At 42.1% G+C, this 15,629-nt stretch overlaps 1 protein-coding gene across 1 annotated transcript in view; it reads right to left on the bottom strand.

Annotated features, from left to right (window-relative positions):
• The window catches only part of B4GALNT1 (beta-1,4-N-acetyl-galactosaminyltransferase 1), a 93,546-nt gene extending 78,129 nt beyond the window's left edge, over positions 1-15,417 (bottom strand). The window contains exon 1 of the mRNA XM_070937978.1: positions 15,131-15,417. The gene's annotated coding sequence lies outside the window, so the exon portion shown is untranslated. The remainder of the gene's footprint in view (positions 1-15,130) is intronic.
• Between the last annotated feature and the right edge of the window lie 212 nt (positions 15,418-15,629).

Genomic DNA, 15,629 nt, shown 5'->3' with positions numbered 1-15,629 from the left:
CTAATGAATCATTCTTTATTAAGAACAGAAATAGCCGACATTTCTGAGGCTAATTGCAGCTCAACTGGCCCCTCCTTCCAACCCCCTCCTCTTCCGCTCTCCAACCCGATTTCTCATTGGCCATTAGCCAATCCATCTCTCCGTCCTGGCACGTACTTCTCACAGGAATGTGACCCCCACCCTCATCCCCCAGAAAACCCTATCTCTTGCATGCAGAAAACTAGGTAAAAGTTCATCTCAGCAATAATTCAGTGCTTCTGGTCTTCATGACAGCACTGGAAGAGAGCATAAGTTGGAGTGCTGACATCCGGCCCCTCTCCCTTCACTTCTGCGACATCACCTATCCCATAGGGAAAACACAAGAAGATTAGTCCCATCAGCCCCTCCCTGGCTGTGCACCCCCCCCTCCCGGCTTTCCCGGGTGGTCTGCATGGAATTTTGCTATAAGGCGATCAGCTTGGATGTTTGCGCTCTTCACCCAGGAAGCCTCTGACAATGGGTAACCCTTCCATTTAATTAAGTACTGAAGGCGCCCCCTGTGCCATCTTGAATCGAGAATCCGCTGCACTTCATAATGCGTTTGGCCCCCAACAACCAGGGGCCCAGGGGGTTCACGTGGTGTTGGCCTTAAAGTAGACCCCACTACAGGTTTTAGAAGGCTACTGTGAAAAACGGGGTGAATTTTCCCCAAAAGCCGTGGCAACTGCAATTGCACCGTAACGGGGTTGATTATTTTTATTATAGGAAATGGTCCTATAAATTTTGGGCCCAATTTCCTGCTCGGGAGTCTAAGTCTCAAGTACTTGGTGGAGAGGTAAACTTTCTCTCCCAGCTGAAATGGTCTTTGGGGAGTTCGGTGCTTGTCTGCTTGGTCCTTATAAGATTGAGCCGCCTTTGCCAGCGCCCTCTTAACATTTTCCCAAGTTTGTCTCAACATTGCCATCCAGTCGGTCAAACTGACTGAGGAAGGGGGCTCCCTCGGGTATTCTGGCATGGGAACAAAATCCATGCCACTCACTATTTTGAACGGGGTTAGCCCCGTGCTGCTGTGGACAGCATTATTATATGCAACCTCCGCAAAAGATAGGAGGTCTGCCCAATTGGACTGCTGGTAGTCGACGTAGCATCTTAAATACTGTTCTATCATAGCGTTCAGTCTTTCTGCCCCCCCATTGGTACTCGGGTGAAATGCTGAGCTGAGCCCTTGGGATGAACCTATGGATCGTAGAAACTCCCTCCAGAACTTTGCTGTGAACTGGACCCCTCTGTCGGAAATGATTCTCCTGGGGACTCCATGTAGGCGGTAAATGTGTTTCAGGAACAGTTTGGACAACTGACGGGCTGAAGGCAGTCCACTACAAGGAATGAAGTGTGCCTGTTTGGAGAATAAGTCTATTACAGTCCAGATCACTGTATTTCCACTACTCCTCGGTAGGTCTACTATAAAGTCCATTGCAATCTCCTCCCATGGTCTTGTTGGCTCAGCTACTGGTTGCAACAATCCAGGCGGGCACCCTGGCCTTGTCTTCATCGTGGCACAAATGGTGCAGCTTTTTACATAACTGTCTACGTCCTTTCTCATATGTGGCCACCAGAACTGCCTCCGTACTAGGTGCAGAGTCTTTAGGAACCCGAAGTGTCCTGCTGGTTTAACATCGTGGCTCCTCTTGAGAATCAGGATGCGTAAACTCTGTGGCACATAGAGCTTTGTCCCCCTCCATGCTAGTTCATCTCTTTTTGTCAAGAGATGTTGATTGTCTCGATACCAGGGGTCTGTCAGCGTTTCATTTTTTAATTTTGCAGTTAAGTCACTTGCAAGTTGGCCTTGCTGGTCACGTCGTTGCCGTCTGGTGATCACTTGGGCCGCAGCTTGGGTGGAGGGGATGATGGCATTCACTACCTGCTCCCGCTCACTGTTGTATTGGGGCATCTGGGAGAGGGCATCAGCCAGGAAATTTCTCCCACCTGGGATGTGCTTAAGCTCGAAATTGAAACGATTGAAGTATTGTGCCCACCGTACTTGCCTGGGTGACAGTTTTCGTGGGGTTTTTAGGGCCTCTAGGTTTTTATGATCAGTCCAGACTTCAAATGGTTTCTGGCCTCCCTCTAGAAGGTGCCGCCAGGTCAACAAGGCCCACCTTACTGCAAACGCTTCCTTCTCCCACGCCGCCCATCGCCTTTCCGTATCGGTGAGTTTGCGGGAGGTGTAGGCGCAGGGTTGTAGATCCCCTTGGTTGTTCTTTTGGAGTAACACAGCTCCTACTGCCACATCACTTGCGTCTGCTTGGATGACAAAAGGCTGTTCTGGATCCGGGTGTTTTAAGACAGGTTCTTTCGCGAACAGTCCTTTTAGCGTCTCAAATGCCTGTTGGCAGGTCAGGTCCCACTGTAGGGGTTGTCCCGGGCGAGGTTTCATCGCTGGGCTTCCTGTCTTTAGGAGGTCTGTCAAAGGTTTGGCAATCTTCGCAAACGAGGGGATGAATTGTCTGTAGAAATTCGCAAAACCTAGAAAACTTTGCAATTGTCTGCGGGTGCGAGGGGGCTGCCATTGTAGAACTGATTGGACCTTGGCTGGGTCCATCTCTATCCCCTCATTTGATACTCGGTAGCCCAGGTAGTCTAGCCGTGATTGGTGGAAATCGCATTTTGGCAGTTTGACATATAGGTTTGCCCGTAGCAGTTTTTCCAGTACTTGGCGGACGAGGGGTATATGTTCGTCTATGGTCTCCGTGTAGATAAGAATATCGTCCAGGTAGACGAGGACCCCTTTGTAAAGGTGTTCATGTAAGACTTCGTTTATTAACTGCATGAACACTGCCGGGGCTCCTTGCAATCCAAAAGGCATTACTTTAAACTGGAAACTGCCCAGGGGGCAGTTGAATGCTGTTTTCCATTCATCTCCTGCCCTTATGCGTACTCGGTAATAAGCTTCTCGAAGGTCTAGTTTGGTGAAAACCTTTCCTTTAGCTAGGTGGGCTAACATGTCTTTCATGAGAGGGAGGGGGTACAAGTTGTGTACGCAAACAGCATTGATACTTCGAAAGTCGACCACCAGTCTCATGGAGCCGTCCTTTTTCTCTTTAAACATGACCGGCGCCGCTACCCTTGGTTTCACTGGCTCAATAAATCCCCTTTGTAAGTTTTTGTCTATGTAGTCCCGCATTTCCTGCATTTCTCGGGGCGTCATAGCATACATTTTAGGTTTGGGTAGTTTCGCTCCTGGGATAATCTCGATGGCACAATCGGTCTCGCGGTGGGGGGGCAGGATGTCACACTCGCCATCGGGTCATCCTCGCCTTCGTCTTCCGTGTCATAGGGTTCGGGGAACTGATCTCCCTCATCTGGGATTCCTCTGGTTTCGGTCAGATGAGCGAAAAACTCAGGGATTTGGGGAGTTTCCTGCGGTACGTGGGTGACGCGGTTGGGCCCTCGTTCCGGTCGTGCTTTGGGCGGTGGAGCTGGTCCCGGTCTAGGCGTTCCACATCTTGCTGCTATGTGGCCGCTTCCCCCACATCTGTAGCATTTCAGTGGGCTCTGTGGGGCAGTTGGTCTGTAGGAGGGCTGTGATGTTGGGGTTTCTCATCTGTTGAGTGGCCCCTGGTCTGGTCGGCCTCTCTCCTTTCCCTCTGGTGGTTTTGACGTGTCAGTCGCCCGCAGCCCTCTGTCGACTTTTATCGCTACCCGGAACCATTCAGCGAGTCGGTTTGGGATGTCACGATAGGCAGTCACTTGGGAAATTCTTTTATCTAGGCTTGTTCTAAAAAAATACACCAGCAATCGCTCTGGTAGGGGAGGCAGTGTCCCAATGACTCTCCTGAATTCACGGATATGCTCTCTGATAGGCTTCCCCCTCTGCATTAGGTTTCTGAGTTCGTCTTCCACATAGGGGTCCTCCTCCTCCTCCTCATAACGGGCTCTCAATAGTTGCAAGAACCCATCCGCATTTTGTAGCTGGGGGGCCCTGTATTTGTAGAGTGATGCTGACCACCTCTTTGCTTCTCCCTCCAGCCCTTCCCTGATAGCATTCACTAGGGCTCTGGGGAAAGGGTAGAGGTGTCCAAACCGCTCTATGTATATCTCAGCTGAATCGAGGAATTGGGCGAGGTTGTCTGGGTCACCATCGAACTTCCCTCTGAACTGGGGTGGCTCCTCCCTCTCTGCCCTCTCCTCTCTGTGCTGAGCTCTGGAGGGCCAGCCCTGGTGTTGATAGTCCTCTGCCTCGTCTCTCATCCTGGGGTGGGGAGGTGCTGCCTTGTCTGGGCTTCGCTGCCATTCCCATCCCCAGCTCGCCCTTCCCAATTCACTTAGGGGTTTTTCTTTATCTTTTAACTTTGCAAAAGGGGATTCCGCCTTTAAGGCTTTTGGCACAGTCCCCGGGTACTTATCTGCTTCACGTTTCTTTGCTTGAAGTTCTGCGGGGGGGGAAGGTGGAGAAAGTTGAACCTTTGTATTTTCCAAGTTGGCTGGAATCACGACCGCTTCTGCTCCTCCCGTTTCTTGAAGCAGGCTTTCCTCCGATAGCTTGGCTTCAGCCATAGTCCGTCCGACCAGTTGTGTGGGAGGGAACGGGAGGATTTAAACTCAGCCAGCCTGGATTTGGAGGAGAGTTGAGCTGTCTGTCAGGTTTCGGTTCTGTCTTAAAATAAGTTTCATTTTCAAGCGCAGTCTCTAATGAATCATTCTTTATTAAGAACAGAAATAGCCGACATTTCTGAGGCTAATTGCAGCTCAACTGGCCCCTCCTTCCAACCCCCTCCTCTTCCGCTCTCCAACCCGATTTCTCATTGGCCATTAGCCAATCCATCTCTCCGTCCTGGCACGTACTTCTCACAGGAATGTGACCCCCACCCTCATCCCCCAGAAAACCCTATCTCTTGCATGCAGAAAACTAGGTAAAAGTTCATCTCAGCAATAATTCAGTGCTTCTGGTCTTCATGACAGCACTGGAAGAGAGCATAAGTTGGAGTGCTGACACTATGTTTATTATTCATGTGTATTAACATACCCCTCATATAAGCCTTACTAGCATCCCAGACCATTTCCATGGAAGTACCCTTATTCATATTGATTACAAAAAATTCTTTCATTTGTTTTTTAAGCTCTTTCACATTTTCTTCATATCTAAATAAATTTTCATTTAATCTCCAAGACCTCCTTTCTCCCCTCTCCTGTTCAAATTCCACCCAAACCGGACTGTGATCAGTTAAAGTTCTTGGACATATCTTCGTCTTCTTCACCCTAGAAATAAAATCATTTGTGGTTAGTATAAAATCAATCCTGGAGAAGGATTGATGTCTATCAGAAAAAAAAGTAAAGTCTCTTTCCTCCGCATTACGTTCTCTCCAAATATCTCTCAGTTCTATATCTTCCATCATATCAAAAAAAGATTTAGGTAATTTTGCACATGTTGATATCTTTGATAAACTTTTTTTATCTTTCTGTGTGTCTATTACTCCATTCCAGTCACCCATTAATATAAAAGATTTATAATCCCATTGTATTATTTTAGTATGTAAAAATTTATAAAACTTGTCCTGTTGCTGATTAGGGGCATATATTCCAATAAAAAGCATTTTTCCAGTCTGTGTTGATAGTTCAATTGCAATATATCTTCCTTGATCATCTGCCTCTATTAGATTAGCTGATAGTCCTTTCCTTACATATATGACTAGCCCATTTTTCTTCTCTGGCGCTGATGCCACAAAATGTGTACCTAATCTTGAATTTATCAAATATTTTTGATCTGGTAATCTAATATGTGTTTCTTGCAAGCAAATAACGTCATTGTTAAATTGTTTCAAGTAGTGAAATACTTTCTTTCTTTTTTGTGATGAATTTAGGCCATTGACATTCCAAGATAGGAATTTAGTTGCTATCTTTAGCCTTTCGAAGCCGTATGAGCATCAGCTGAAGCTCCTCCTCCACCTTACTCTTCGGCCTAGCCCTCCCCACTGCTTCTGTTTTTTGAACTTCTTGAGATAAATCTTGAGATTGTTGCCTTTTTGATTGTTGTTCTTGAAGTTTATAAGTTGATCGGGTCAGTTGTTGTACTTTCGGCTTTCCCTTCTTAGGTGGTTCCAAAGTTGGAGGTAAGCCCCCAACCAAATCTTCTTCCATGATAATTCCTCCAGCTGCAACTTCAAAATAGGTTTGTATCTGTTTTCCATCTTTTTCTTGTTGTAACATCTCCATTTTCTTTCTCTCCCCCCCCCGGTGAGGGTGGGTACCCAGCCTTTAAAACATTTACATAGAAGTCTTTTATCTTCCAGACTGTGTTTAACTGGTATCTTTCTCCATTATAAGTCACTTTAGACCAATTGGAACGTCCCATCTGTATGCCACTTGTTGATTTCTCAGCTCATTTACCAAAAAGCCAAAGTCTTTTCTACTTCTCAGCATCTTTGGAGGAATCTCTTTCAAAACCACCACCTCTTGCCCAGCCACCTGAACTTTATTCTTGTAGGAAGCTTGTAAGATATCGTTCCTGGTCTTCCTAGTTGTAAAATAGATCATCACATCTCTTGGCAGCTGCCTTTGTTTTGCCAGCCAGGAATTAACCCTGTAAATTTTATCAATTTGACTTGCCACATCTTCTGGTCTTTCTTTAATTATCTCTGCAATAGCATCAGCACAAATATCTTTTAGGTTTTCTTTACTATTCTCTTTCAGGCCTCTCAATCTCAGAGCAAACTCCATGGACCTGTAGTGTAACATTACCAATTCATCATCCACTTTTTCTGTTCTGGTCATAACATCTCCCATTTTGCTTTCCAAATTTAAATTGGCTTGATTAATTTTTTCAACTTTCCCATCAAGCTGGATAACAAGGTTTGACAATCCTGATACAGCATAAACAATATCCTCTCTTATCTCATCGTGTTTCTCTGTAACCACTCCCTTAATTGAATTTATATCCTCCTCAACTTTCTTTAATTTCCCTTCCACAAGTAGTGTTAAATTATTCATTGCTGTGGCTTGATTATTCATACCTTCTTTCATTGCTGTTGCTTGATTGTTCATAGCTTCTCCCATTGATGTTGCTTGATTATTCATGGCTTCTTTCATAAATTCTTTAAAATCATTAAGTGCTGCATCTTGACTCTGGCTCTGTGAATCAGCCGGAAGTTGTGCTTTCTGGGTCACCACTGACACAACTGGAGAACCTCCCCCTCCTTTAACAACTCCTGGTTTCACTTGTCGAGAAGCCATTTTCCCCCCCTCTTTTAAAAAGATCTTCTTCTTTTTTTCCCAAAGCCACAAAGCCACAAAGTCTTTAAAGCATATGAGAATTTTTAAGGAGACTTAAAAAAGGAGACTTCGTTTGTTCACAAGTGTTTTGGCTTTGAGGAAAAAAAAGAAGATTACAACATAATTTCAATTGGAATAGTATCAACCTAGAAAGAACAGAATGGTGCAGGAATTTAAGGAAATGATGAAAACGATGTACTTATCATTGAAAATAGAAATATGGGAAATGATCACAATGTTGCATGGAAAATTGAAACTTGGTCAAAAAATTGACTTAGGATACATTCAAGATGACAAAGAAATAACTAATGAGAAGCAAGAAAAAGAGACTGACAATAAAGAAGACAAAGACAAGGAGATTGATTATGGAAAATTAAATAATTAATAATAGTAGTAATAATAATGGGTAGTAATAATAAAAAGGAGAACTTCAAAAATTACATTGGGATTAACAATGGAAGAAATAGTAAAAGGGGAAAGAAGCAAAGAAAGAAAAGAGGGTGGAATAGAAAGAATATAAAAAACTTAAATGATTACACTGGGATTATCAGTGAGAACATAAGAAAAAGGGAAAAGCGATGGGAAAAAATGAGAAAGATACAGCAAAATAGAAGAGTTTATGATCTTAAAAAACAAAATGATTATACTGGGATTAACAGTGGAAAGATAAGAAAAAGGGAAAAGAGTTCAGGATTTTAAAATACAAAAGAAAAGAAGAGGAAAGAAAAAGAAAACAAAATATAAAGATAGAAAAGGAGAAAGAAATGGAAGAGGAATATGGGGTAAATGAAATGAATATTAGAGAAAAGATGAAATTGTATTTTTAAAGAAGTGATTTTAAACTATAGGATGTATGATGAATGTAATAATTGGAATATTTTTAATTAATGAAGGGGACTGTAATAACTGGAATATTCTTAATTACATATTTGGAATTTAACTAAATAAGAAAAGAAAGCCAAAATGATATTGGATTATGAATTAATTAGATATAATTAACTGGTTTTTATAAAAATGTTGAAGTGTATTATTTGGAACAGTTGATAAAGAAAAAAATATTTGAGATTGGAACAAGAGATTCTAAGAAAATAATTAGAAATTGTATTATGTTGTATGAGTTTAAATTTAGGGGTAAGGGAGTAAGATTGATAATTGATTTTTTATTGAATATGTTTAACTAATTAGTGAAATTATGATAAATGGATTACTTTTAAAATAAGAGATAAGAATATACACAATTGATGAAGTAATAGAATGGTAATAATGAATTATTTAAGTTAATATGAAGAAATGACAAAATGTAGGGATGTTTAAGAATTGAAAATAAGACCCAGAAATAAGAAGTTTAATATATGAAATTGTAATAGTTGAAATATTTGGGTTAAGATATATATTTAATTGGTTTCTATTAATATATTGAATTGTATTATTTGGAATAATTGGTAAAAGAATCATTGGTGATTAGAATAAGAGAATTTAAGGAAATAATTGGGGATTGTACTATGTTATGTGAATTTAAATTTAGGGGTTCAAATTTTAAGGAGGGAAAAGAAAAATTGAACTATAATAGGATGAGAAGTTAAGATGAAGGGTAATATTGGTTTCTTAAAATTAGAGAAAATAAATGCTATGAGAAAAATTGAACATATAAAATTGTGTTAAAGATGAACAAAAATCTGTACAAATTTAAGACCAGGCCAATATTCTGTTCAGAAAAGATTCATTGTATGTTTGTTTGTGTATTTAAAAAAAAAAAAACTTTACAAAAAAAAGTCTGAGTTTATCTTGTTTCTTCTGTTATTATATCCCTCTAGCAAAATCTACAGCAGATGTCCTCTGGTGAAAGATTTCACTTTTAAACTCTACCTTGTGGCAGCATCTCCATCTTCAATCAATCAATCAGAACAGAGCTGGAAGGGATCTTGGATGTTTTCTAGTCCAACCCCCTGCTCAGGCAGGAGATCCTGTTTCAGACAGTGGCTGTCCAGTCTGTTCTTAAAAACCTCCAGGGATGAAGCTCCCACAACTTCTGAAGGCAAGCTGTTCCACTGCTTAATTGTCCTTGCTGTTGGGAAGTTTCTCCTTAATTCCAAGTTGCTTCTCTCCTTGATAAGTTTCCATCCATTGTTTCTTGTTTTGCCTTCAGATGTTTTGGAAAATAAGTTGACCCTTCTGTTCTTTGTGACAGCCCTTCAAATACTGGACTACTCAGTGGTGGGATTCTGCCGGTTCTAGGGGGTTCGGCCGAACCCTTTGTTAAATTGCTGGCTCACCCCGCCCCTTGCCCCACCCCTCTGCACCACTATTTATTACCAATAAATATTACCACCAAATATTGGTGGGCGAGGGGTGGGCGAGCCAGCAATTTAACAAACGGTTCGGTGCTTTTTTGTAATTTTATTGGCCCGCGGAGCTTCAGCATAGGCTAATTAGCCCCTTGATTCTATCGGCCTCCCGACTCTCAGCTGATTTGCTCTCAGCTGTTTTGCTCAGGGCTCTGCTGCTTGCTTGCAAAGAGTGCAGATTTTTTCCCCCCATCTATGCTGAAAAACAAAACTGAAAGTAAAGCAGGCTGTTGGCTTTGCTGTTGCTGCAACGTTGGAAAATTAGGCAGGCAGAAATGACTTTTTTCAGCCCTCTGAATAGTCCCTATGTGCATAGGGACTAGTCAGAAGGCTGAAAAAGTTATTTTTGACTGGTCCTCGCACTTTTGACCAGTCCTCGCACTTACGACTGTACTCACATTTTATGTTTTGCACCCTATCTTGTCACCGTGGTGAAGACAAGTAGTGGTGAAATGATTGACACAGTTGTTAAGAATGCCGCAACGGACATAAATGTGAGGAAGGTCATAAGTGCGAGGACTGGTCAAAAATGTGAGGACCAGTCAGAAATGACTTTTTTCAGCCCTCTGAATAGTCCCTATGTGCATATGGATTAGTCAGAAGGCTGAAAAAGTTATTTTTGACCAGTCCTCGCACTTTTGACCAGTCCTTGAACCTACGACTGTCCTCACATTTTACGTTTTATGCCCTATCTTGTCACCATGGTGAAGGAAGTAGTGGTGAAATGACTGACACAGTTGTTAAGAATGCCGCAATGGGCATAAATGTGAGGATGGTCATAAGTGCGAGGACCAGTCAGAAATGACTTTTTTCAGCCCTCTGAGTAGTCCCTATGCACATAGCGACGCCCACCCCGGTCACATGACCAGCTAGCCACGCCTACCCGGTCACATGACCACGAAGCCACACACCCCAACTAAGCCACGCCCACAGAACCGATTGTTAAAAATATTGAATCCCACCACTGGGACTACTGCTATCATGTCACCCCTATTCCTTTTTTCTTCCAAGCTTGGCCTCAACAATTAATTGTGCCTGTGACTACAGTTTCAATGTCCCATACTCTTACTGGATACGGTAATTGTTTTGCTGCTCTATATTGGTACTTGATCCTATGCTTTGCCTTGTTATCTTGTTTATTCATCGTTGATTTTTTTCTTGCCCCATTTAACTCAAACTTTAAAGTTTATCTGCACATTTTTTTTCCTGTGCTATGGTATTTATTCTTATTTTGCATGGGACAAAGTCCATGCGATGGTTTGCAAGTAAATATTTGTTAATGGAAGCCAATTACAGTCTGTACATTTAGGATATAAAAGAACATTTCTGGTTCCATGCAAAAGAAGTCTAAGACCTGTCCTGTAACACATTGCACCAAGCCATGGTTTATTAGCTATTCCGTCTATGCTGAGTACACCAAGGTCTTCCTAATTGTACATTTGTTACAGCCACTCTTAAGATAATACACTATAAAGATATATTTATCATGAAGACTTCCATTTGGAATAAATTTAATACAAAGCCAAATCTGATACATAATTAATGTTAAGCCTTTTGGGGAAGGCATTCTGCTCAGATCTCTTGCTTTTAAATAAATGGGTTACAAAAGTTAAAAATAACATTTTTTTCTTTATCCACTTGTTCAAAATGAAATCACCTTAGATTTCCAGAAGGTAATAATTCTTAAACGCTCAGAGGATATTTTTGCATAAATAAGCTGAGATTTATACTTTACAAAATCAACTCAGTAACCCCGCTATCAAGCAAATTGGTGGAACTAAAGCATTTTACCAAAACAAAAACCAAAACAAAACAAAAAAACCACAATGGATTTTAAAAGGATTCTGGCCATTGAATTAATAAGTTGTTGATCAATCATTATGTGGACTTATTTTTATCTTCTTTTAAGTAGTTAAAATCTACATTGGCTCATACCTCTTTTTAAGAATATTTTAAAGAAGATTGCTTGCTTCCCCTCATTATTCCTATGAAAATAGAGAACTTGACCATAAATGGCTATGCCTATGGTTTCCTAGATTAACAGTAGAATTAACCCTGAAATACCCAAATTTATATCTTTTTATATAATTAGTCAAAAAACTGTGTCGTGTTTCTTGTTCTATGTTTTGTAAAAGATTTTTAAGATCTGAAGAAAAACCAGAGAATGGAACTAGATTGTATTTATTGTAAATGTAATATTTTAGTAAGTAGCATTATTATTATTATTTAGAAACAAATACATCTGTTTTGGGGAAAGGGAAAGTCATACTGTAGTATATAAACCCATGCATACACAGATACTATAGTCCTCGACTTACAACCACCATTGAGCCCAAAGTTTATGTTGCTAAGTGAGAAGTTTATTAAGTGAGTTTTGCCCCATTTCATGACTTTTCTTGCCACAATTGTTAAGTGAATCACTGCAGTTGTTAAGTTAGTAACACGGCTGTTAAGTGAATCTGGCCTCCCCATTGACTTTGCTTTTCAGAAAGTTGCAAAAGGGGATCACATGACCCTGGGAGACTACAACCGTCACAAATGTGAGACAGTTGTCAACCATCTGAATTTTGATCACGTGACCATGGGGATGCTGCAACGGTCGTAAGTGTGAAAAACGATCATGAGTCACTTTTTTTCAGTGCCATTGTAACTTTGAATGGTCACTAAATGAACTGTTGTAAGACAAGGATTACCTGTACAAAAATACAAATAGAGCATTGTGTTGTAGGTGCCATTCTTACAAAAGCTTTAATGGATGGCAACAGACTTGTGTGTGTCTTTAACCATTAATTCAGATTTTATTTATCATTAATTCTGGTTCAGTTGGTGCATACGCCTGGAAAAAAAATTATCTGTATTTTAGTCCTTCAAATGTAGAATATTTTTATGCTCTTCAAGTGTCTGTGAAACTTTAAGGCTAAAAGACACCGTACTTTAAGGCTAAAAGACACCGTTCTTTAAGCTTAATCCTTTACTCAGAAAAAAGCTTAGTTTAAATGAAGGAATGAGAGAGAAAATTGCTAGTGTTTGTCTCTCTCTCCACTGTTGCAAGAATGGCAATTTACTTGCCTAAGACTCACAAGTAGTCAGGTAATCTCCTATGAGTCAAACTCATAGGACACTCAGGGCACAACAATAATTGTCTCTCTTCTAGAAACTCAAGCAGCATTCTTGAATTAGTAGTAGTGGAGTCAAAGTTAAGGCTTGGGTAGAAAATATATTTTATTTCTAACACAAGACACGCTTAGTAGAAAGTTAATCGGCTATTGCAGAACCTAGCAATCCATGCTGGGGTTCAAATCTTGTCTCTCTTTTTTCCATTTTTACATAATAATGAAATCCTTGCTGTTTTTGGGTGTGGGTTTTTTTAAACCTAGATATGGAGGGGAGTTGCATCCTGTTTTGAACATGATCTGGTCTAGTTTCCAGCCTTGGCAGTTTCAGTTCTCCTTTTTTCACAGGCACATCTAGGAAACTTTTATTATCTTCTTCCAGATAACGGTTTTTTTTTTCAACTTCCCCATTTAGCTTACAAATCATGGCTTTCTCCACTGGTCTCCTATTCAAATACCAAGCAGGTCTGTCTCTACCGAGGTGCTGTCATTTTGCCATTAAATAAACACAAGTTTCATGTGCCATGGAACCAGAATGACTGGTTACATTATACGCAACTCTGCTTTACAAACACTGTCAAAAAGCTTCCTTGCTTACAAAAATCTGCCCTAAATACCACACACTAGATTAGAAATGGGGGAATACCCACTGAAGATCAGTGACAGTCACAGCCATCATGGAAACCTAGACCATCTGTCCAAATACCTTCCTTTTCATCAGCAAAAGCTGCAACCCAGAATTAAAAATCAGGCAGAGTGCCAGAGCACTTTGAGGAATTAAAATAGTTAAAATGCAACAATAACTATCAGCAGCCATCTCTTGCTCATAAAGTGAAATCCTTTAGCACAGAGTTCATTTAAGATGTCCAAAAAGTGGGCAGGCACACTGGGACTACAAAATGCCAAGGTAAAGAGACAAATTAACCAAGTATATAGGGGACCCAGCTTCAAATCTCTGCCCTCCCAAGCTTGTCAGGATCACAATAAAATTAGTACATGCCACAGATATCTAAATAAACTTCAAGCCTGGTGCCATGTTACTAAGCCTTATTTTCATGAGAAAACGAAAATGAATTGGAGGGAGGATCAACACTCCTTTTTTTAAAAAAAAAAAAATCTTACTATCAGTGAGCAATCACGTGCCTTGGCAGCTCGGAAGCAATGCAAGAGACTCCCATCTCAAAGGTGCTTTTTTCAACAGGCAACTGGACTTTCTGGAAAGCAAGAAAGTCCAGTTGCCTCTTGAAAAAAGCACCTTTGGGACAACCATGACCTGAATGACTGAAGAATCCCCACAGACAAGAGACTCCTGTGCTCAAGTAAACTGACTAAAGCACCGTTTCCCACCCAGGAGAAGCAACCCTCAGATCCATCTGCACCACTTAAAAGATATACCGGCTGGTCTCACTCACCTCACAAGATATCTTAAGGAAATCATAACAGAATTAAGGAAAGATCACATGCTCCCAGAAAGGCAGTATTAATAAAAAAAAAAAAAAAATCAGACAGGGTGCCAAGCTTGCATCCTGCCCTTTCTTCTGCTTAATCAAACCAGTCTCACCTCCCTAAGTCTCTGCCCCTACAACGGATCTCTAGGGCCGCCTCCCCCTTTTGCGGGCGAGGGCCGCTGCTGGATCTACATCTGGAAACACCTCCGATCCAAGCCTGGAAAGGATCCCTTGGCGAAGATTGGCTACGATCTTCCCCAGACGGGCCCCATTTCTTCTCCCCCCCTCCTCCCCCCCCCCCGCTTTCCTCGAGCACCTGTGTCGGCGCCTCTGGAACGCTTAATTCCGTTAACAATCTATATTGTATCTATATGTTTTATCTTATGGCTGTTCACCGCCTTGAGTCCTTCGGGAGTAGGGCGGTATACAAATTTAATAAATAAATAAATAAATAAATAAATAAATAATAAATAAACGACAGGACGATGTTGGAGGGAAGAGGGAAAGGCGCAGCTTGGAAAAAAAAGGATCCCCCCCACACCCCCTTTGCAGCGGCAGGCAGAAAAGATTACCTCATCGCTTTCCCATCAGTGAAAGGAAGAAAAGACCTCCTGTAAACCTCCCCTCCCCTGTGTGTTTGTGTGTGTGTGTGTAACAAGCAAACAAAGAACCCAAAATCTGCCCAAATCGCTCCATTTATAGAGAAGATTCCGGATCCGGGGGGGGGGAAAAGGAGGCCCGCGATTGCCCCCTCCCACACTTAATTGGGGACAGAGGCCCCGCCCTCTTTCGAGGTCCGCACCAAAAGCCTAAAAACCTCCCTACCCCTCCCTTCTCTGAAGCCATGCTCGGGTCCACGTAGCGCATTCGGCCGCCTCCATCCCAGCCTTCCCGCCCTCCCGGCTCGGCTCAGCTCTTAACCCAAGCCTTTGCGGGGAGTCTCTCAGCCCTGGGGTGGGGGGGCGGACGATGGTACCTTGCTCCCTCTTTTTTTTTTTTTTTCCTTTTTTTTTTTTCAGCGCTGCAGCATCGTTCTTCTTGGCGATCTCCCCTGTGCCATTTTGGTTTCTTATATTTTGATTGCGGTTCTTCCCATCCGGTCTCAGTGGCCCGGGGGCTTTCCAGCTCTCTCTGCTTTTGGGCTGCCGGGCACGAACGATCTCCTAAGCGGTTCTTTATAGGAAAACAAAAGCGACCGCGTTAAAAGCCGGCGGAGCAGCGAAGGTCTTGCGCGGGAAGCCTCCTTTTAGCTTTTCTGCTGGACCGAATACAGAAGAGGGGGAAACGGTGCGCGAGGCCCCTACTGGTGAGAGCTGGTACTTGAAGCTTTTCAACAATCCTGCAGTGAGTTTAAAACACCCTGGTGGATTCAAAGTCCCCTAGGTTTCTCCCTCCCCCACTCCCCACTTCGGCCAAAAGGCAGGCAGGACGCTCCCTGGCCGAAAATGTAAAACCTGTTAAACTGCAGTAATTAA

This window comes from Pituophis catenifer, unplaced genomic scaffold (genome assembly GCF_029215685.1).
Source record: "Pituophis catenifer annectens isolate HBS135680 unplaced genomic scaffold, rPitCat1.0.hap2 SCAF_2, whole genome shotgun sequence".
NCBI lineage: Eukaryota > Metazoa > Chordata > Lepidosauria > Squamata > Colubridae > Pituophis > Pituophis catenifer.
The sequence above is the reverse complement of the archived record's forward strand: the minus strand, read 5'-3'. Positions and strand labels throughout refer to the sequence as shown.